Source organism: Anomaloglossus baeobatrachus, chromosome 3 (genome assembly GCF_048569485.1).
Source record: "Anomaloglossus baeobatrachus isolate aAnoBae1 chromosome 3, aAnoBae1.hap1, whole genome shotgun sequence".
NCBI classification, from domain to species: domain Eukaryota; kingdom Metazoa; phylum Chordata; class Amphibia; order Anura; family Aromobatidae; genus Anomaloglossus; species Anomaloglossus baeobatrachus.
This window is the reverse complement of record NC_134355.1, coordinates 456,266,592-456,290,190: the sequence shown is the minus strand read 5'-3', so window position 1 is coordinate 456,290,190 and position 23,599 is coordinate 456,266,592.

Genomic DNA, 23,599 nt, shown 5'->3' with positions numbered 1-23,599 from the left:
GCTGGTGATCCAATTTGGGGGCCAAGGCTAAGCACCCTTTAGTGCAACATGAAAGGCACCAAAGGGTGCAAAATTACAAAATGTAGGGGAGTGGGACATTATATCTATCTATCTATCCTTCCAGCTCTCTATCCAGTTATTTATCGTTCTAGCTTTTGACTGTATGTAACCCTCCCTTTTTGTTTTTGGGTGGTCCACTAAAAAAACCAACGGAAGGCACATGGATGTAAAACGGACCATATACAGAACGGAAAGGATGCGATTGTCACACGGATAAGCATTGTTTAAAAAATTAGCCCTATGTGCTGAGTCTTGGTTGATGCAGGAACATGACAAGGTGTGGACATTAACAGCAGTAGCCAAAATGAACAATTTGGGGGAATTTAGTTTGGCTTGCTCTCATCTGGAGGGATTGTAAACTGTGGAGAAATCCAGTTCTTGCTGAATTTAAACAAAGTAAGTCTGTCTGCATTTTCTGTGGAGAGGTGTGAGCGCCTATCAGTGATGATTGCCCCTGCAAAACTGAAAACACGCTCTGACATCACATTAGCAGCTGGGCAGGCCAGCACCTCCAGGGCGTATAAGGAGAGGTCGGGACAAGTGTTCAGCTTGGACACCCAATAATTAAAGGGAATTGAAGCATCAAAAAGGACGCAGGTATAGTCACTTAAGTACCCCTTGACCATATTGTGCAACTTCTCCCTCCTTGGCATTGTTACAGGCACAGATAGCCCTTGCTGATGTCCTGGTTTCTTGAAAATAGCCCAGTTTGCGCACATTTTCCCTCCATCTCTGTTGGACCTGGTGTTTGTGTCTCTCCCTTGGTGTTGAAAAGAACCGGTAACTCTGCCGCCAGCGTTGCCTGAGGGTGATGTTTTTATTAAGTGATCTACAATGACCCTCTTGAAGGATTCCATTGTGCAACCCTTTGGTGACTCCAAAAGGAGTGAAGGAAATTTCTCCTTGTACCATGGGTCCAGAAAGGTGGCCAACCAGTAAAGGTTGTTGGATAAAATGTGTATCACGCCAGGGTCTTACCACAGACACTTACACATGAACTGTGCCATGTCAGCCAAGCTGCAAACAGGGAAAGGTTCTGTATGCCCATCAGGAGGACTGCTACACGTGCCATGTGCTGAACCTAGTTGTTCTGAAATTTATGAAAACATACCCTGACTTGCCGCACCAACTTGAGAAGGTGTGCCATATTAGTGCAAATTTCTGTCATTTCTCTATCGCTTTTGCTGGTCTTAAGTTGCGAAAGCACTTTAATTTCCCAAGTCACCGACTCATGTGCGACCTGCCTATGCGGTGGAACTCAACATTCTATATGTTGGCAAGGACTACTGAGCAGCAGAGCGCAGTAGCTGAATACCAGCTCCAACATGCCCGTCAGACTGAGAGTTAGCCACCACAAATAACAACTGTTGAGTGGGTATGGATCGCTGACATTTGTGAGGTTCTTGAGAACTTTGAGTACTGCAACAAGCTCATGAGCGGTGATCAGGCTATTATCAGTTTAACCATCCCACTGCTGGGTCTGTTGAAACAATCACTGCATAATCTCGAAGAAGAAGCTCTGAGTGCCCAGAATGTGCTTATGGAGCCAGATTTCCCCATGGTTGATACTACCCAGCCCAGCCAATATTCTGAGGCAATGTGGCGCCTTGGACTAGCCAGGGGCCACAGGTAACAACACACACACACCCCCAACCCCAGCAGGTCACAGCAGTCATCTCCAGTGAGACCTGATTTCCTCCCTCGGGTTCAGACAGACACACCAGGTGGGCGGAGTTAAGCAGATAGGCACGCCCACCGAACAGTCTAGCTGGCCTGAAGCAGGAAACTAGGGGAGACAAGTCCAGGCAGAGAAAGGGAGAGGAGGTGTGCAGAGTGGCAGAAGCAGACGGGGGCCTAGGTTGGAGCCTAGGGCCCTCGTGCGGCAGTCAGGCAGACGGTAGTGGCCGTCTGCGGGAGCCGGGAAGACAGTCTTGGTGGAACCGTAGGTAGCCGGGTTGGGCGGTGGCCCACCGGTACCGAACCGGGGAGCCAGCTGGAAACTGGAGCACAGGAGGAGCGTACAAGAAGGTGCAGGAAAGGACTTACACTACCAACCTGGGGTCAGGAAAAACACCGAAGCCGTCTGTGGGACTCGTCCATCCAGCCGTTTGTTTTACCAGAGACTCCGTGTGCGTTACTGGCTGAGTAAGTACCACCGTGCCATCTGGCACTGCGCTGCCCCGCAACCCTGCACCCGGCCAGGCCCCGCAACCCACCTTCTCACCTCCACCACCGGGCCCCGGGACCACCAAACCCCCCTACCCATGGAGGGGAGAAAACATCTCAGCTGCTCAATGTCAACGCTCCCGGTATCCCCGTACAGAGCAGCGGTGGTGTCCCAACCTCACCACAAACCGTGGGTGGCGTCACGGACAATATCCCTAAACCAAACCACCCCCTTTCACTCACGGGTGAGGAGCGCTGCTCGAGTCCCCGGGATCCGGCCCACCTATCGAGCCACCGACCGAGCGAGCAGCAGCAGCAGCCGGACCCGAGCAGTGGGTGAGCGCAGCGCCCTCCCCGCCCGCGACAACTTGGCGTCACGAACAGGATCCTACCGTTCTACCGCCTGGTAGAAGTGCGCCTTGTGTCCCGCCGGAGGTGTCCAGCCGTAAATTTTCGGAAGCCGCCATCTTGGGCGCGAAAAGTCCCCGCTCGAGCGTCTTCCCGAGCAGTGGAGGCGCGAAAGCCGAAGCTCCGCCCCTGAAGAGGAGGAGCCGGAAAGAAACCAAGGGGGCACGGATGGTGTCTGGCCGCATGTAGACCGCGGCTATAAAAGCAGGGACGCCAGGACTCTGCAAGTATTTGGTTCCTGGAGCACCGCTACACGAGATGTCCCGTCCGTCCGACACCACTGAAACCTCAGTGCCCATGCCCGCGGCCAACGCCCCGACCGACCCGTTACCCCTGTCACCGGTAGCGGAGCTCGCAGCGTCTGTGAGGGAGGGCCCAGACCTGGGGTCCCCAGGCCTTACCTTTGTCACCACCCTGCCACCGGCACCGGCTTTCATCCCGGCTGCAACGGAGATGACGACGGCTCTGGCAGTCCGCCCGGCCGTAACGGCAGCGAAGTACCCATACCGTTAACAAATCTGGGCCCGTTCCTGGACTGGGGTCAAGGGGTGCTGCCCACTTCTTAGGGGCAGCATCAGGGCCAGGTTGTTTGGGTGTGTGACTGAAGGACCCGTTCCGTTGTTATTATTAAAAGTGTTTTATTGTTGTTGCAATGGTTGAAGTGATATGCCTCCCGTAAGGGAAGATTTCTGAACATGCTTGTTTATTTTCTTTGTCAGTTGTGAAAATAAAACCGGTGATGGACGGGCAGCCCGCAGACGGTCTGCATTTAACCAAGGGGGAATGTGGCGCCCTGGACTAGCCAGGGGCCACAGGTAACAACACACACATACCCCCACCCCCAGCAGGTCACAGCAGTAATCTCCAGTGAGACCTGATTTCCTCCCTCGGGTTCAGACAGACACACCAGGTGGGCGGAGTTAAGCAGATAGGCACGACCACCGAAGAGTCTAGCTGGCCTGAGGAAGGAAACTAGGGGAGACAAGTCAAGGCAGAGGAAGGGAGAGGAGGTGTGCAGAGTGGCAGAAGCAGACGGGGGCCTAGGTTGGAGCCTAGGACCCTTATGTGGCAGTCAGGCAGACGGTAGTGGCCGTCTGCGGGAGCCGGGAAGACAGTCTTGGTGGAACTGTAGGTAGCCGGGGTTGGGCGGTGGCCCACCGGTACCGAACTGGGGAGCCAGCTGGAAACCGGAGCACAGGAGGAGTGTACAAGAAGGTGCAGGAAAGGACTTACACTACCAACCTGGGGTCAGGAAAAACACCGCAGCCGTCTGTGGGACTCGTCAATCCAGCCGTTTGTTTTACCAGAGACTCCGTGTGCGTTACTGGCTGAGTAAGTACCACCGTGCCGTCTGGCACTGTGCTGCCCCGTGACCCTGCACCCGGCCAGGCCCCGCAACCCACCTTCCGACCTCCACCACTGGGCCCCGGGACCACCAAACCCCCCTACCCACGGAGGGGAGAAAACATCTCAGCTGCTCCCTGTCAACGCTCCCGGGATCCCCGTACAGAGCACGGGTGGTGTCCCAACCTCACCACAGACCGTGGGTGACGTCACGGACAATATCCCTAAACCAATCCACCCCCTTTCACTCACGGGCGAGGAGCGCCGCTCGAGTCCCCGGGATCCGGCCCACCGCTCGAGCCACCGACCGAGCGAGCAGTAGCAGCAGCCGGACCTGAGCAGTGGGTGAGCGCAGCGCCCTCCCCGCCTGCGACAGCAACATTGGGTGATAATGAGGAGGGTGGGGAGGATGAAAATTATTTTTTGGTACTACTCAGGGCGCTGCGAATGCTACACAGGGGACTTTCAACCCCAGCTTCATATCTGTCCAGCATGGATGCACTAGAGAGGAGGAGGTGGAGGAGGAGGCGAGTCAGTGTATGGTTGAAATGGGTCTACATGCTGTCAGGATTCTCTGGTGCCGATGGTGAAAATAGGAGGTCATATAAATGCAAGTATGTGATTTGCATAAATGCGGTCACATGCTGACTAGATTTTTTTCACCGCAAGTGAATTAAGGGAAGCCAGACACGGTAACTTGGAATTCAGCTGGAAGTATGGAACTCACAAACTTGCACTGGCATGACTGTCCACTCATGTTGCTGGCACTTAATAATCCTGAAATTAGGGAGTGCATTCACTGTGAGAGTTCAGAAGTCTGCTGACACATACAATGACAGCAGACTTCCATCACAAACATGGACAACCCCTTTAAATATAACAAAAAACACTGTAGCATGCTCAATCCTAACAATGTGTAAGACACTGTCAGGATTCGCCTCTACTTGCTGGTTCTAACAGTCATCACATGACCACTCATATGTGATTTTCATACTTATGGTCACATGACGGCTAGCTTCATTTCCTGTAGGGGGCCCTATGGCTTTAAGGAGTGCCCTCCCTTGACTTCCAGGCCCCAGTCTAATTTGGGTTAATGGTGTCCCATGTGTTGCTTGCCCATCCTTGGCCTTGCCAATGGGTTTAAACTTCCCTGTTCCTTTATAAGGAATATGATCACTCCCTGCACGGTTCAACTGCTGTGCCTCACTCTGCCCCTGCTGCAGCTTCCGCTGCTGCTGCTTCATTGAACGTAGCTTATAATGAGCCAATGTCTCAACATCACTGTGAGGCTTTTACTGTTCCCCAATCACAGCTTCCACCTCCTTCTTCCCCTTCAATAAACTTGCCTGCCATGGACATTTTGGTTCCGGGTGCTGGATCGCCCTCCATTATGCCACCCACTCCCTTGATTCCGCCCACCCCGTGGTCCCTGGCTATCCGATGGGTGCAGGATCTCCACCATTATGGGTGCAGTACCCGCACCGCCGTTTCATCCTCCCCGTCCACTTCATGGAGCCCAAACCACCATCATTCTGGCAGAGCTTACAGCAGACATAGCAGTTATTCATCTCGTACATCAAGATCCTTCTGCAGAGCCGGTGTTTGCAATCATCACGGTGGCACTCACCATCATCTACAGATGGGTCATTTGGATCAGCGATGAGTTCTTGCAGGTGTTCACATCATAGGTTCAGACGCCAACACAGTCCCTCCGTGGAAGCCGATCCGATTCAACAAGGCCAAGCCCAGTTTCTCCAGCTATGCAAAGTGCCGGTGAGTACCAATATTCTAGGGCCTGAGAGGATGATAATGCTACTTTTAAGGCATTGGTAAATCAGCTTGCCGCAAACGCGCCTGCGGCTAGGAAGGTTTATGTAAATCCATCAATTATGGCTCAGAACCCTCCATTATTGCAAAAAGAAAAAGAGCCACAGGTAGATCACGTTGGCATTCATAAGGATGCCTTTTTCTGTAGGATTTCCCCTCTTGGTTCTCATTTGGATGAGGACAAACTCAATAAAATTTAGGCCAATGATTACATTGATATTTGGTTCCTGGTCTCTATGGATCAACACACAATTGATCACAGACCCAAATTCACCAGAACCATGAACAATTGGATTCAGGCTTTTTCTGTCACGGGTTGTATTATGGGCCAACATCATCCCGAACATTGTTTGGAGATGTTTATATATTTTGATGCCATTTATAATTCTTATAAGTCACATGGAGGCAACACTTGGTAGAAGTATGATGAAGAATTTAGAAGATGCCGTGCGCTGGAGCCCCAATTGGGCTGGGGAGTTCAAGCCACTGACTCATGGCTCCGCCTTATGATAGCGCAAAAGAATACACCCCCTCATTCAACACGCGGCTGCTGGTTCTGCCCCCGTTAGCGGGCTTGCGGCCATTGGTAGGCCGGGTGCTTGCTGGCTGTACAGGTCATTGCCATTTTTTGGGATCTGCAAGTATAAGCATGAGTAGTCTGCCTGAGCAGGCCTCCACACGACAATTAAATGTCCCCACCCCTCAACTAAGGTTCCAGTAAAATCACCGTCCCAAGGACTCCTGTGAGCGTATATGTGATGAAACCATGGCTTGCCCGGTACCTCAATAAAGATGCGGTATCACAGTTACGTTTTGATTTCACCTTTGATTTTTTTCATCCCTTTTGTTTTTCCAAATATTTGACGTTCGCGGTTAACCTTACATTCTACTTCAGTCCTGTTCGACAAATTGGAAAAGGAAGTTTCTTTAGGTAGGAAAGCAGGCCTCTTTGCAGCACCCCCTTTTTATAATCTCTGGGTGTCCACTTTGGGACTTGTAATGAAAAAGGAACCTGGGAAGTTTCGATTGATTCATCATCATCTTTCTCACCCCAAGGGGTCATCAGTTAATGACAGCATTTCGGAGCTTAACTCTTTTGTCACATGTTGCTTTTGACAAAGTGGTATCTTTAGTCCACAACGCCGGCCCGGCAGCTGTTATAGCTAAATCTAACATAGAGACTGCTTCCTGTTCATCCCGATTGTCACCATCTTTTGGGTGGGTCTTTTTGTAGAGGGTCACTATACTTTGACACCTGCCTTCCCATGGGATATTCCATCTCTTGTCACCATTTTGACCTTTTTAGTTCATTTTAGGAATGGATTGTCAGTCATGAAACAGGTGTTTGTGCTATAATACATTACCTTGACGATATTCTCTTTGTCGGTCCTCGCAATTCTGAGTCTTCCCAATATCAGTTGGATTTTTTCCAGTCACTGATGGCAAAATTTGGAGTCCCACTCTCTGCTGAGAAAACAGTTAAACAACCTAATTCCTTGTCCTTTTTAGGGATTGAAATAAATTCTGTGGACTTGGTCTTTTGTCTTCCCCACGAAAAAGTATCAAATCTGTGGTACCTGATTCACGGGTTTTGTTATGTTTGCAGCACTACTCTTTGCCAAATGCAGTCCCTATTAGGCCTGCTTGTTTTTCCATATAGTGTTATGCCCATGGGTAGAATTTTTTCCAGGCGCTTGTTCCTGTCCACCAGAGGAGTGCACCTGCCTCACTACAGAATTAGGATAACTCCCCTCTGTGCTGATTTATGTGTTTGGAAGGACTTCCTCTTGTCCTATAATGGCAAAACCTACTTTCAGTCCCCAGAGACGTCAAATGAAGTACTCTTATTTTTCTGGTCTGTGGTTGCATCTACCAGTTTTGGTGTGATATTTTTTTTGCGACTAGTGGTGCGCTGAGTCATGGCCTGAGACCTGGCACCAGTCAGGTTACACAAAAAACATTACTCTTTGGAGCTTTTCCCCATAGTCATCGCCGCCTCCCTCTGTGGCTCGTCTCTGAACAACAAGAGGATCTGCTTCTGGTCAGACAACATTAGTGTTGTGCATGACATCAATCATTTGGCCTCATCATCCCTTCTTGTAATTAAACTGATTCGGTTCTTAGTTTTGCGCTGCTTGGTTTTCAATATCTGGTTTCGCGCTTGACATGTACCGGGTGTTATGACTGTTGTTGCTGACCTTCCCATTTTAATTGCCAGAAATTCTGGGACTTGTACCTCAATGCCCTCCAGTTGTTCCATCCGTACCCATCCTTCATTCGGGAACTGTTGCAAAGTCAGGTAATGTTTCTGGTGCAATCTTTAGTGACGCGATCAATGTGGCAAGCATATGGTAAGGCATGGGAGGAGTGGTCTAATGTTACTGAAGGGTATCATCCTCGGATGCCTTTCGGCTTGCAGTCATTTTGGTTTATTTACTCCAATTATTTAATGCCAATGTGTCTGAGGCAGTTGTGCAGTGCCACCTTTGGGTTTGGCATTCCATTTTCATCTCACGGGCAGGTTAGGTGTTACTAAACAAATTTTTATTTGACAGGTCATCAAGGGCCACAAGCGGGGTCGGACGTAGGGGAGGAGCATAAGGTCTTTTGTTCGTTTAGCTTATTACAGTGCTTGATCACAGCCACCCGGGCTCTCTATTCCTCCCCTTTTGAGTCAAATCTAATTTTGGTTACTTTTGCTCTTGCGTTTTTTGGTGCATTGCAGATAGGCAAACTACTTCCTTTGTCCAAAGAGACGTTGAGTGATTTACATCATCATGATGTTTTCTTTATGCGAAGGTGGCCTTCACATTTGTGCTCGCAAGTCTAAATCTCACCCAGCAAAGATGGGGTCTTGGATTCCATTATATGGTATTTCTGGACCAGTCTGCCCTTTAACCTTGGTTTTGGCCTATCTCTCTTTGTGTCACTGCGGTTTTTCCTTTTTGGCTCACAAATATGGTCTTCTCTCACACGGTATCAGTTTTCAGCCTTCCTTCGGAAAGGTTTGCTATATTTGGGCTTCCCCCCCAGGGAGTTCGGTACTCACTCTTTCCAGATTTGGGTTGCAATAAAGGCATCCCAGACTGTTCTGCCTAACTTGGAGATTTAGCGAATTGGTAGATGGTGATCAGCATGTTTTGCAAAGTACAGTATGCTAGGGTTGATTTGCTACTTCCCTAACTTGTTTTTCTTCTAGGAGCCATGCCAAAGGCGTGGATATTAGGTCATTCCTATGTGTTTTGGGCTGCTTTAGCAAGCTGATGGCCATCCAGGTGGCAAAGTACTTGGCTTCAGAGAGATCAACATCGTTTGGAGAGGCATTAGATTATTGACATAGTCGCAGATTCTACCTTAGGTTGCTGGGATCTCGCGTGTAGCCTCATCCCTTATTATCCTGGTTATTCACGCCGGCATGAATAACCTCTGCTCCTTCCAGCTAGACATTTTGCTTACCATAAGGCGGTCGGATATTAACAAATTTCATGGTGTCTTTTCTGAGCTGGTCCTGGTTTGGTCAGAGTTTATGTGTGTCAGGGTGCTCGGAAGGTTTCTGAAGTCGAGTGTCCTTGTAGAACCCTGAATTCCCGGATGGCCTGCTTTATGCACTTCAAAGGAGGAGTTCTCAATTGTCATAGCCAGTTGGAGGGAGATAATTCCGGCCTGATGTTAGCTGATAGAGTTCATTTCACTAACATCGGCCTCGATATCTGTTTGTCTGTCCTGCAAGACGGTATAGAGCAAGCCCTTTTTCTTCAGGATAGGAGTCGGAGCACAGTTTGGACACTCTGCTCCTCCTTGGCGAGCAATGTAGCCTTAATCACCTGCTGGGGCAGGATTCATCAGCCGAGAATCTGGCTCTTGTTATGCTGCAAGACTTTGCACTTGGCCTTCAGCCTGAGAGTTAAAAGTTTACAATTGGCTGTGACCGACCTCCATCCATTAAAAGAGTTTTGTTTATCTATGTTTTGTGTGTTTTATTATATGAGACTACTACGAGGTGGTTAGTGTTGGGTCTCGGCAGTTTGTAGGGGGCACTATAGCTTTAAGGAGTGTTCTCCTTTGACTGCCGGGCCCCGGTCTTAGAGTGGTTAATGGTGTCCCATGTGTTCCCCGCCCATCCTTGGCACCACCAATGGGTTTAAACTTCCTTGTTCTTCCCTTTTTAAGGGATGTCCTGGCTATTTAGTGCCTCTTCGTGCATGCAGGACATGGAGGCAGCTTTCCCTCTCTGTTTTACTCACTCGGTTTTGCAATATTCATGTCATGTTGTTTAAGTCACACATGCGGTCAATGCCCGATTAAGGGCCTGCTGGGATGGAATTAATCAGTCAGGAGTCCGTCTTATGCTATGCTGCAAGAATTTGCACTTGGCCTTTGGCCTAAGGCGGGCTTTGCACATTGCGACATCGCAAGCCGATGCTGAGATGTCACACGCGATAGTCCCCGCCCCCGTCGCAGGTACGATATCTTGTGATAGCTGGCGTAGCAAAAATTATCGCTACGCCAACTTCACATGCACTCACCTGCCCTGCGACCGTCACTCTGGCCGGCGATTCGCCTCCTTCCTAAGGGGGTGGGTCGTGCGGCGTCATAGCGACGTCACACAGCAGGCGGCCAATAGCGGTGGAGGTGCGGAGATGAGCAGGATGTAAACATCCCGCCCACCTCCTTCCTTCCGTATAGCCGCCGGCGGCAGGTAAGGTGATGTTCCTCGCTCCTGCGGCTTCATACACAGCGATGTGTGGAGCTGCAGGAACGAGGAACAACAACGTACCTGTCGCGGCAGCGTAATTATGAAAAAGTCAGAGCCTGCACCGATGATACGATAACGACGCTTTTGCGCTCGTTAATCGTATCATCTAGGATTTACACACAACGATGTCGAAAGTGACGCCGGATGTGTGTCACTTTCGATTTGACCCCACCAACATCGCATGTGCGATGTTGCAACGTGCAAAGCCGCCCTAAGAGTTAAAAGGTTACAATTGGCTGTTACCGACCTCCATTAAAAGAGTTTTGCTTACGTATCTATGTTTTGTGCATTTTAATACATAGGACTATTACGAGGTGGTTGGTGTTGGATCTTGGCATTCTGCTTCTCTCAGTGAAGCAAGCACTTTAGTATTTTACTGAACCTTGAGAAAATTAGGAAAAGCAGCTAGCTGTAACACAAAAAACACAAAGAAGAAAGTATAAAAGGCAAAATAGAGAGGCCTAATAATTAAATAGATGTAGGCATTGAACCATAAGGTGCAAACATTATTTTATTGTAAACGTGTGACTACTCCACAAACATCACATATACAGTAAAAACATATAAAAGGCTTAAGCAAACAGCTCCAACAATTAGCAAACATATAGTGCTACCCATGCAAGCCCATAATAAAGCTGGAAAAGTAAGAAAAAAAAGACCCTCCACATGTGTAAGGATGTTAGCATTACATAAAAAACATGTAAATGCAGATATGCATAAACAGTACATGAATAAAGCACATAAATAGGGGCTAAGTATACCAAACCACCTAAACAAAACAATATAGAATATAAAGACTGCATTAAAGCTAGATTAAACCATTAAACAAGAATATGAAGGCTCCATTAAAGTTAGTTAGTAGGGATGAGCGAATGCATTCACCACTATTCGGTATCCGGCGGATAATGGGGTATTCGAGGTGTTCGGTGGCTAATATGGTATTCGCCCCGATACTTTCATTTTCATTTTTGGACTTCCTGGCACCTTTTTCCAGCCAATGAATGCATCTGATGTTGCTTGCCCTCACAGTAACGCCGCAGCCATCTTTGTTGTGGTGTTACTGTGATTGGCTTGGCCTATAGAATGTAAGCCCGCAAGGGCAGGGCCCTCTTCCCTCTGTACTAGTCTGTCTATTGTAACTTATATATGTATTCTGTATGTAACTCCCTTCTCATGTACAGCACTATGGAATCAATGGTGCTCTATAAATAAATAATAATATAAGGCTGCCGCCATTTTGTGTGCACGCATTTATTCCTGAGCTACTGGTGTAACTAGACTGTACTGTGTGCGGGACAGCGTTTTTACAGCCAACTAATACTAGTCCTTCTAAGGGCTGAAGATATTTAGCATTAGCTGCTAGCGACTGTGTAAATCATAGAAACAGGTATAGGGACAGTGCAGTGCGTTCTATGAGATAGTGTTCCTGCTGCAGAATCTAAAATAGTCCTTGTAAGGTCTGAAGACAGTGTCCACTGTGCTAGCAGCTGTGTAAATCATAGAACAAGATATAGGGACAGTGTTACTGCATTGCTTAGTTAGGTGACAGATGTTCCTGTTTTAAACCTACAAAAATAAAAAAAATCCTCTTATTAGTGGTGCATACAGTCTGTTACTGCAGTGTGTGATATAGGGAGAGCTTATTCGCAGGCAGGGAGAGATTTAAAGCTGTCGTGACATCTGCTACTAATAATCAACAATCTCAGCACTGCTACATCCCTTATGTCTGTTATACTAGCAATAGGTATTACAACTTGCAAAAAAAAGGTCCCAAAATTGTAAAAACAACAGGTTCAGGTGTAGTGTAGTGCCTGTCAGCCACCATCTTAATTCACAGTCTGAGTGTTCCCAATTTTTATTAATACAAGGTGTCAGTGGCACAACTTGTGCCAGAAGCAAAATACCTTCATAGCACCAAACTAGCCTAATTTTGGGGGCTTCCTATCTTACAGAACCTACATAGTGGCTTGCTCTTATTAAAACAGTTTCAGTGTTACCCAATTTTTATGAATACTTGGTGTCAGTGGCACTACTTGTGCCTCGAGGCCAGTACCTTCCTATCAGCCACCTAGTGTAATTTTGAGGGCTTCCTATCTTACAGAAACTACATAGTGGCTTGCTCTTATTAAAACACAGTCTCAGTGTTACCCAATTTTTATTAATACTCGGTGTCAGTGGCACAACTTGTGCCTCAAGGCCAGTACCTTCCTATCAGCCACCTAGTGTAATTTTGGGGGCTTCATATCTTACAGAACCTAAATAGTGGATTGCTGCAACTAACACACAGTCTTAGGGGTACTTTGTACACTACGACATCGCAAGCCGATGGTAGCGATGCCAAGCGCGATAGTCCCTGCCCCCGAACATTATCGCTATGGCAGCTTCACATGCACTTACCTGCCCTGCGACGTCGCTCTGGCCGGCGAACCACCTCCTTCTTAAGAGGGCGGGTCATGCGGCGTCACAGCGACGTCACACGGCAGGCGGCTAATAGAAGCATGGGGCGGATATGAGCATGACGTAAACATCTCGCCCACCTCTTTCCTTCCTCATTGCAGCCGGGATGCAGGTAAGGCGATGTTCCTCGCTCCTGCGGCTTTACACACGGTGATGTGTGCTGCCGCAGGAACAAGGAACAACATCGTAACATCAGTCCTTCCGAAATTATGGAAATGACAGACGCTACACCGATCATACGATTTCGACGCTTTTGCGCTCGTTAATCATAGTAAAAAGGATTCACATACTCCGATGTCGACAGCGACGCCGGATGTGCGTCACTTTCGATTTGACCCCATCGACATCGCACCTGCGATGTCGTAGTGTGCAAAGTACTAGAATTACTAGTATTCTAAGGTACCCCTTAGTGTTACCCAATTTTTATTAATACTTGGTGTCAGTGGCACTACTTGTGCCTCAAGGCCAGTACCTTCCTATCAGAAACCTAGTGTAATTTTGGGGGCTTCATATCTTACAGAACCTACATAGTGGCTTGCTCTTACTAAAACACAGTCTGAGTGACAAAAACCAATACTAAAATAAAAGTGGTGTCAAACCCTGTTTTCTTTTGGGGCTGAAAGACATTCACAAAATCTTTGTCGACTCCTCCAAGTGGTAGTTTATCCAATAATGGTACCTATTGGTTTTTAGATTTACAGAAACAATTATCGTGAGAAACTTTTAACACAAGTTTAACAAGCATAAGTGTTGTTCCACTGCCTGTAGAAAAGGTCACGTTACAGTATTCACCTTCAAATAATCAAACAAAAAAAAATGGGAAAAAGAGGGGGTAAGGGCCGTGGACGAGGTGGTAGTAACAGTGGTGGTCGCCCAAGCAGTGTGATCGAGCCAAAGAAATAGGTTCCTGCTTTATCTACCTCTGCCTTACTATCCCAATTTTCTTGTCCACGTGGGAAAGCACTCTTGCGCCCTGAACAGTGCAAACAGGTAATGAGATGGATAGCAGAAAATGCCTCCAGTTACTTGTCGAGTAGCAAATCCCAAGGGTCCACACAGACAGACTTGAGTAGCCCAGAGGCTGGCCCATCGAATCTTCAGCCTGGTCCTCCTTCCTCACAACATCAGTATTCTAAGGAAACATATGACACCAAAGCAGGTTACTCTAAGGAACTGTTTATGGGACCCTTTGACCTTTCTTGCCCCTCACCGCACAACACCACCAATGCAGGTGAGGCCGTGGTGTGTAGTGATGCACAGGTCTTTGAGCACCCAAGGCCAGAAGAAATCCATAATGTTGGCCATGACATGCTGGGCAATCAGGTGGAAGTTTTGGAGGATGATGAGACACAGTTGCCCTCAGATCAGCCTGAAACCTCCCTTCCCGAAGATATTGACCATCAGGAATTTGAAGACTACCTGGTCAATGATGAGGTGACTGATCCAACATGGACAGGTGGCATGGATTGCGAGAGCAGCAGTGCAGAGGAGCATGTGCCCATAGTCCGCAAAAAGGCTGTAAGACATAGGGTTTCCACCCTGCCAGAAGTCAATCAATTGTACACATGACACCACCACCTGTGGCATCTCAGAGTCCAAAAGTCCGTGAACCACCTGTGCCATCTTAGAGTTGAAGGGTCCGTGGTGCGATTGTGTGGGAGTTTTTTTCCAAGAGTCCTTCGGACCAAACGGTTGCCATTTGTCAAATCTGTCAGACCAAGCTGAGCAGAGGCAGAAATACTTCCAGCTTGGGCACCTCCAACATGAGAATCCATATGTTAGCCAAGCACACCACTAGGTGGTTGACAGCTCTAGGTGAAAAGCATGATTTCCAGACTCAAAACTCTGCCACTTCCCCTGGGCTGCCTGCTTCCCAAACTGGTGTGCAAAAAGGTGGCGCTGATGCCTCCTTCTCCCAACCTGATGTTGGTCAAACTCAATCATCAACAACATCAGCTTCGATGTCCCAGCGTTCCGTTCAGTTGTCCTTACCACAGACCTTCAAAAAGAAGTGAAAATACCCTGTTATGCACCCAATGGAAGAAACCATAACTGCACACATTGCACGATTTAGCCCTTGAGATGTTGCCTTATCAGCTTGTGGGAACAGAGGCTTTCTGTGACTTTTTGGCAGTGTTAGAACATCGGTATTCTATGCCTAGCCACCACTATTTTTCTCGTTGCGCCATTCCCGCGCTCCACAATCACGTGTCTGTAAACATCAAACGGGCTCTCACCAACGCCATAACAAGGAAGGTCCACTTAACCACAGACACGTGTACAAGCGGAAGTGGACAGGGACTTTACTTCTCACTGATGGCACACTGGGTGAACCTGGTGGCGGCTGGTACAGAGTCTGAGCCGGCAACATCCCATATAATTCCCACACCCAAAATAGCGGGGCCCACTTCAATCACAGTTTCAGTAGCCTCCTACACAGCAACAACTCCCTCCTCCTCCTACTCTTCATCTGGCTCCTGTGCATCCTCCTCAACATCCGCCGGTGTCCAACCATCAACATCATTACCCAGCTGGGATCTCTGCAGCACTGCCTCGGCTAAGGGGAAACACGCTTTACTGAAGCTCATCTGTATCAGTGACAAATCGCACACAGCACCTGAGCTTTTGAAAGCAATAACTGAGCAGACAGATGAGTGGCTTGAGCCATTGGACCTTCGTCCAGGGATGGTAGTGTGTGATAATGGTCATAATCTGGTGGCGGCTTTAAAGCTTAGAAAGCTTGTACATGTTCCTTGTATGGCCCACGCTGCAAATTTAGTAGTACAGCACTTTCTGAAGACATACCCTGGGATACCAGACCTACTTACCAAGGTATGACGTATTAGCGCACATTTCCACAAGTCATCTCCCTCTTTTGCTGGCCTGGCAGGGCTGCAGCAGCACTTACACTTCCCTCTCGTCACAGACTAATATGTGACATCCCTACGAGATGGAATTCAACCTATCATGTGTAAGCCAGGATCCATGAGCAGCAGAGGTCAGTATCCCAACTCCAGCTGGAACATGTCCGTCAGACGTAGCTGCCAGACATAAGTACTGCCGAGTGGGTGTGGATTGCAGAGATAGTGTGTCATCTCATGCAAAAGGATTACAAGAGAGGGCTATGCCTAGTAGGAGCAACACAAAATGTGCCAAAACTGTTCCATTTTCCACAAACCATCAACTGCGAATCAGAAAACGGTTGGGGGAACTATGACAAGGAGGGAACAGTTAAGTAAGATGATGAAAATGAACTGTGACGCCCTGGACTAGCCAGGTAGTCACAGATAGAACCCCGCACAACACCTGTCCCCAACAAGGTAACATCAGCCAACCATTAAAACCTAGTCACCTCCCTCAGTGCTTAATGAACACACCAGGGGGCAGAGCAAGGTGGTTGGCCACGCCCACCGAGGAGTTCAGAGGGCCTGAGGCAGAAAACAGAGTCAGTTCAGTAGTAATAGTTGTGGTTGTAGTGAGTGAGGAGTGAAGGGGTCTAACAGGTGCCGGGGTTGGAGCCCGGGCACCTTTGGCTAGGATGCAAATGGTGGCCTTAGTCTGCAGGAGCTGGGAAGACGGCTTGGTGGAACCGTGGTGGATCGGGACAGGGTAGTGGCCCACCGGTACCAACCCGGGGAACTGACTCGGAGACTGGAGCACACAGGGGGGTACTCAGACCCTGAAACGAGGTCCAGAATCCACTGGACTGAGTTAATTCACTGATTGCGGTCTGGACTATAGGTCCTTTCCCACCCAAGTCCCGACTGAAGACAACAGCCCACCGAGGGGGATAGAAAGCCACCGCACAGGCAGAGAGATCCCACGGGCCAGCGTCTGTGGGCAAAAGGGCTCTCCCGACATGCACAAAGCCGGGGAGCGGACTCCCGTTGCTGAGCGCAGGCAGCCCAAATACACAACATGGTGCAGGAGAAAGGCCAAGACCACCGAACCAGGTGGGGGACCAGACGCAGCCGGCTGCGGGCACCGACCACCATCAACTTTGTTTACCAGAGGCTTGTGTGTGTCAATAACAGTGAGTAGAACAGTGCCATCCAGCCGCGCACCGCCCTGCACCGCCCAGCTACCCCCAACGGGTCCCGGAGCCTCCATCCCTGCCCACGGAGAGGTTAACAACTTGCTGCAAAAACATCTCCCCTGGGTGCCCCGCAACTGTAGCGGTGGTGTCAACCTTCACCACATCCCGTGGGTGGCGTCATGAACTCAAGTGTGGCTCCAGCCGTGCACCTACCTAACCCCCACCAAAAGCGCCAGCATCCCCTTTCAGAGCAAAGTGACCCCGGATCCGGAGGCGCTTGAGCCACCCACCAACGAGCCCGGATCCGAGCGGCTCAGCTGCAGCCGAGAGAGGGGCGGTATAGAACCATAGATGGATTGCCCCAGAGTATCTCAGGCTGCCTGTTAACAATACCCAATAATAGGTGTAGCCCCAAAATTTGGATTTCTTAAGTTCACATAAGTTCTATTGTTTCTCATTCAAGACTATTTTGTCTTTTATCATCTAATGAGACCGCATGACTAATCTAACTTGTTATGCTGCTGTGATGTAATTGTTTGGCCCAATCACCCAGGGCAAAATTTTTCAAGCCTTTGTACATTATGCACTGGCACAAGCACTGTCGAGGCTACACTGTCTAGAACAATTGGTCAGGCAGTCTCTATTTGTGTTCTTTATTGATGTTGTGCTCCATGGTGTGTTACACATGGCCTTTTGCAATCAGATTTTCTTTAGCTCCTTAGCATGTTATACCCTATTGCTTATCCTACCAATTTTTTTAAAATAAGCTGTTGGGAGATGTTGGAAGTACCTTATGATGCTTTGCTACATGGTGTCTGAACCACTACACACTAGAGGAACTGAATTTATTAAACTTCTTGGCATGTTATGCCCTGTTGCAAATCCTACCAATTTTTTAAAAATAAGCTGTTGGGAGTTGGAAGTACCTTGTGATGCTGTGCTACATGGTTTTTGAACCATTCCCCCCTGGGGAAACTGAATTTTTTTTAAATCCTCGGTGTTAGCTAGTGGAATAAAGCCTGAGTTCCAGAGTGAAACAACTGCTACTTCCACGGTGCTGCATGCTTCACAAACTGCGGTCTATTCTGCAGGCGATGATGTCTCCTGTTCCCAACCTGCTTTTGGTCAGATGCAATCATCATCAATGACATCAGCTTCAATGTCCCAGCGTGGCGTTCATTTGTCCATAAAACATACATTTCTGGATCATTTCAAAAGAATTTGAATAGAGGGCCACTGGAGCTGGTGGTGTTGGTGGAGGAGGAGGAGGAGGGCAAGGCCAACACCCAAATGGCCAAATTGGCATTAGCATTGTAAAGTGTTATGGAGAATACGTATTCTAACTTTCACACTAATAATATAGGGGACGCAGAAAACTACAAATGACTGCCATCCCTCCCCAATGTAAGTTACAGGGCCCACCTGAGAGCCCTAAGAAGTCTGAGATTTGAGGACAGTCAGTGGCGCTTCCTACATTTGATTAGATGGCCACTGGAGCTGGTGGTGCTGGTGGAGGAGGAGGGCAAGGTCAACATCCCAACAGGCACATCGTAGCTGACCTTTTAAAGTGCTGTCAAATATGTCCCAAAAAAGGAGGTGTGAGACAGACACCAACATAATGTATAAGTTACAGCCCTTTCTAATAAAAAAAGAAGGAAAAATGTAAAAAATGAAACGTGTGAACATATGCTAAAGGGTTTTTTTTTGGGGAGGTCGGGGCTTGATTTGACGTTTTATTACAGTTATTAGGCACTAGAAACTGTTTCTTAGCACTTTCCCCTCTTTTACTTTGGTTTGAGAGCTGTTCTGGCGACTACATAAACGCTGCGTGCTGCTCTGACCATGTTATTGAAGACACCAGAAATGCAGTCAGGCACCTTCTACAGGCTGGGCCCATACTGTTTCAGCCTTTTCCTCAGTCACCACAGGTCACCGACACGTCCGACGTAAAATTATTCTGGTTTCCCATAGACATACATTGGGGATCGAATATTTGCGAATACTCGAATAGCGGCGAGGTATTCACTGGATATCCGTCGAAGTGAATAATAGGGTATTCGAGCATCCCTAGTTACTATGTTTTTTAATCTTATGAGAATTAAAGGGGTTGTCCCACGTTTGTGATGTGTCTGCACTTACTCTGTCACTCTGTGACTACAGACTTCTGAGTTCTCACAGTGCGCACACTGCACGCTGGCAGTATTCTCTGGTGCCGGTGGTGAGAGTGCGAGGTCACAAAACCACAAGTATGCGATTTACATAGAGTGGTCACGTGCTGACTAGACATGCGTGGCCTTGATCACTGAAAATGAATTGCATGAGGCTGGACACGTCTAGTCAGAATGTGTCCAGAAGTATACAAATCGCATACTTGTGCTCATATGACCGTCCACTCTTGCAAATAGCAAGGGAGAAACCTAAAAGTGTGCAGTGCAAGTGCTGTGAGAATGCAGAAGCCTGCAGTCACCTCATCTCAAACCTACACAAACCCTTCAATTATAAAATTAAGCCCTGTAGCATGCCCAATCCTAGCAGCGTGTAATATACTCACTGTCAGGATTCAGTTCTGCTTGCTGGTTCCAGCATTCATCACATGGCCACTCCCCTCATATGTGGTATTCATACTTACGGTCATCTGACAATTAGCTTTTCTTCCTACGGCTCTCTTTTTCACTGAAAATTGAAAGAATTAGGAAAAGCAGCTCGGCATCACATGACTCTAAGTATGAAAATCGCATATGAATGATTGGTCACATGATGACTACTCAGACCATGAGAGGGAGTGGAGTGCAGATTGGAGTTTTTTCAGAGTGGACAGTGAGACTGTAGAAGGTTTGAGGGTTGGAGGCGGGGCTGGGCAGAGACGGGGCTGGGGTGGAGCCTGGGAGGAGTCTCAAGGGGGCCCGAAATTTTGCCAGCATGCGGCCCTGAAATTCCTAGTGGCGGCCCTGCCCACTGCTCTCAGAACCAGGCTTGACTGCTGTATCCCTCTGCAAGACATCTCACAATTTTGGACTTTTCAAATCTCTCTTCTGACCCATTTTGCCAAAGGAAAAAAAGTTGCCTAATAATTATGCACACCTCATATAGGGTGTTGATGTCATTACACCACACCCCTCCTCATTACAGAGATGCACATCAGCTGATTTACTTGGTAGTTGGCTCTCAAGCCTATACAGCTTGGAGTAGGACAACATGTATAAAAAGTATCATGTGATCAAAATACTCATAGTGCCTAATAATTATGCTCACAGTGTAGTGTTGTGGTTTTTTTTTTGCTACATTGAACTTGTAAAATGTTGAGGTTTTTTATTTCCTTTTTCTGTGGCTTTTCTTTTAATTTTAGTATAGTCACTCACAAAAAATAAAGACAATTGATTTTTTGGCCAAAATATAGACCAATACCTCTTATAATTATCATATGTTCTTTTTATACCATACATTTATTTTTATGTTGAATGCAGCTATTTCCATCTATGTTGGTGTAAGAGGATGAACTTCAGTCGATAGTCCCTTGAAGACATCGTTGGTTGCATTGAATATGTGTATTGCATTGTGTATGTGTATTAGAGTGTAATGTATTGATGTGGCCATCTAGTGGTGCATTGCTTCCTTGTATCCAGGACTACTGTTAGTCTTAGGGGTGCTTTACACGCTGCGACATCGCTAGCAATTGTTAACGATGTCGAGCGCGATAGCTCCCGCCCCCGTCGCTTGTGCGACTTTTGGTGCTCGCTGCCGTAGCGAACATTATCGCTACGGCAGCATCACATGCACATACCTTGTCAGCGACGTTGCTGTGACCGCCGAACAATCCCTCCCTCAAGTTCTGTGTCATAGCGACGTCACTGCGGCGTCACTAAGCGGCCGGCCAATAGAAGCGGAGGGGCGGAGATGAGCGGGACGTAACATCCCGCCCACCTCCTTCCTTCCGCATTGCCGGTGGACGCAGGTAAGGAAATGTTCGTCGTTCCCGCGGTGTCACACATAGCGATGTGTGATGCCGCAGGAACGATGAACAACATTGTATCGGTGGCAGCAGCGATATTGTAATACTTATTATATGTTCTGAGGATTTCGATAGCGTAGGGCAATGATCAGCAGAGACGAGTTTTTGATACAAGATGTTTTATAATCTGTAACCACGGTAGATAACAACGGAACAAACACAGCAGTACAAATACACAAATACCTTCCCGAAACGGAGCGGAGGGAATTCCCGGGGCCACGCACCGGACTCCCCCAGGGAGACCACCAGAGCGAACCCCTATACAGGGACTGTCCGGCAATCACCCCGGAAGGCATAAATGCGCAGCAGCCGGGACACAATGGGCAAGCGGTAAAAGCCCAGGAGTGTCCGTACGGGATGATTGTCCAGAGTGGTTACGAACCAGAGAGAACCGGGCAGAGTGCTGACCGAAGATGGCAGACGGAATCCGGGCACAGCTTGAGAAACCGGGTAAGGTCCAGAGTCGGTCGGTCGGTAGTCTTTTAGGAGGATCCAAAAGCAATCAGGATTAGCAGCAGCAAAGCAGGAGCACACAGCAAGCAGTATACTCAGGCACTGGACTGGGCTGAGAGGCGGCCTTTTAAGCAGCTGGACAGGAAGTAGGGCAACAGAACCTTAAACTCCATGTTAACTGAGGGCAAGCTCATTCAAAAGAGAACTGGAAAACCTGGAAACCTGACATTACTCCCCCCCCCAGAGACGGCCTCAGGACGGATCAGGGCCCGGCTTGTCCGGGAACCGTCGATGAAACTGAGCGATCTTCCGGGGTGCCCGAATGTTACCCACCGGTTCCCAGGAATCGTCCTCGGGGGCGTACCCCTGCCAACGTACCAGATATTGAAGCCGACGACGATGGAGCCGGGAGTCAATAATGTCCTCAACCACGAACTGCTCCTCGCCGTCGACCATCACAGGCGGAGGAGGAGGCACAACACGACCACGAAACGTATTAGGGGAGACAGGTTTGAGGAGAGACACATGAAAGACCGGGTGTACCTTTAGATGGTGCGGCAACCGTAGCCGACAGGCCACAGGGCTCACGATCCCGGTGATCTTAAATGGACCGATGAATTTTTGTCCCAGCTTCTGCGAAGGAACACCCAATCTCAGGTTTTTGGTGGACAACCATACAGAGTCCCCTACCTTGTACATGGGTGCCGGTTTCCGGTGAGTGTCGGCCGACCTCTTGTAACGCTCCTGGGCTGTAGCCACAGTGTCCTTCAGAACCTCCAGATTTTGTCGTAGCTCTGTCAATCTGTCCTCCACCGCTGGCACCGAAACCGCAACCGGTGACCTAGGCAAAACATTCGGATGGTAACCCAAGTTAGCGAAAAAGGGCGTTACCTTAGTGGAGCTGCTCTGAGTGTTGTTATATGAGAACTCCGCCAACGGAAGCATCTTCAACCAATCGTCTTGGAGATGGCTGACATAACATCGAAGGTATTGTTCCAGGGTTTGATTCGTCCTTTCGGTTTGCCCATTTGTCTGAGGATGGTATGCAGAAGACAAACAGACATCAATCTGGAGTGCCGTACAAAACCCCTTCCAGAATCTAGACGTGAACTGCACGCCCCGGTCAGAGATGATCTCGTCTGGTACCCCATGCAATCGGAATACATTCTGGATAACCAAATCCACTGTCTCTGCGGCTGAGGGAAGACCGGTACACGGAATGAAGTGAGCAGCTTTAGTCAATCGATCTACCACCACTAAAATGGTATTGTGTCCGCATGAGACTGGCAACTCCACAATAAAATCCATGGAGATAGACCCCCAAGGGCGAGATGGCACGGGTAACGGTTGGAGGAGTCCCGTAGGAGCCACACGAGGGACCTTGCACCGGGCACAAACCACACATGAGTGGACATAGTCCTTCACATCCTTTAAACAAGTAGGCCACCAGAAAAAACGGCTCAGAAATTCTTGCGTCTTCTGTACCCCCCTATGACCAGCCAACACGGAGTCATGGACCAACTTGAGAACCCGAAGTCTTACGGCCTCCGGGACATAAATGCGTCGCTCTCTCAACCACACACCATTCCGAAGAACAAGAGTTACATCATTCGGGGGGGCAGCAAGAAATACGTCACCATCATAAGCCAGCTTGATGTCCTTCCACAAGTCCCGGTCCTGGAGTACTCCAACGAAATTGGCATCCGATAACACGGTCTGAGACGGGGTTCCAGGCACGGAGTCCACGGCGTGGATTCGGGACAAGGCATCGGCTTTCCCATTACGTGAACCTGGACGGTATGTAACGATAAAATTGAATTGGTTAAGAAATAGGCTCCAACGGGCTTGCCGTGGAGACAGGCACCTGGCAGACTTAAGAAATTCCAGATTACGATGATCCGTGAGTACTATCACTTGCTGCGCGGCTCCCTGTAAGTGGTTCTCCATTCCTTGAAAGCGGCAATAATCGCCAATAATTCCTTGTCCGCAATGTCGTAGTTCCTTTCTGCAGGGGACAACCGGCGGGAAAAGAAGGCACACGGATGCAAGAGACTCTTGTCCCCGGTCCTTTGAGAAAGAATGG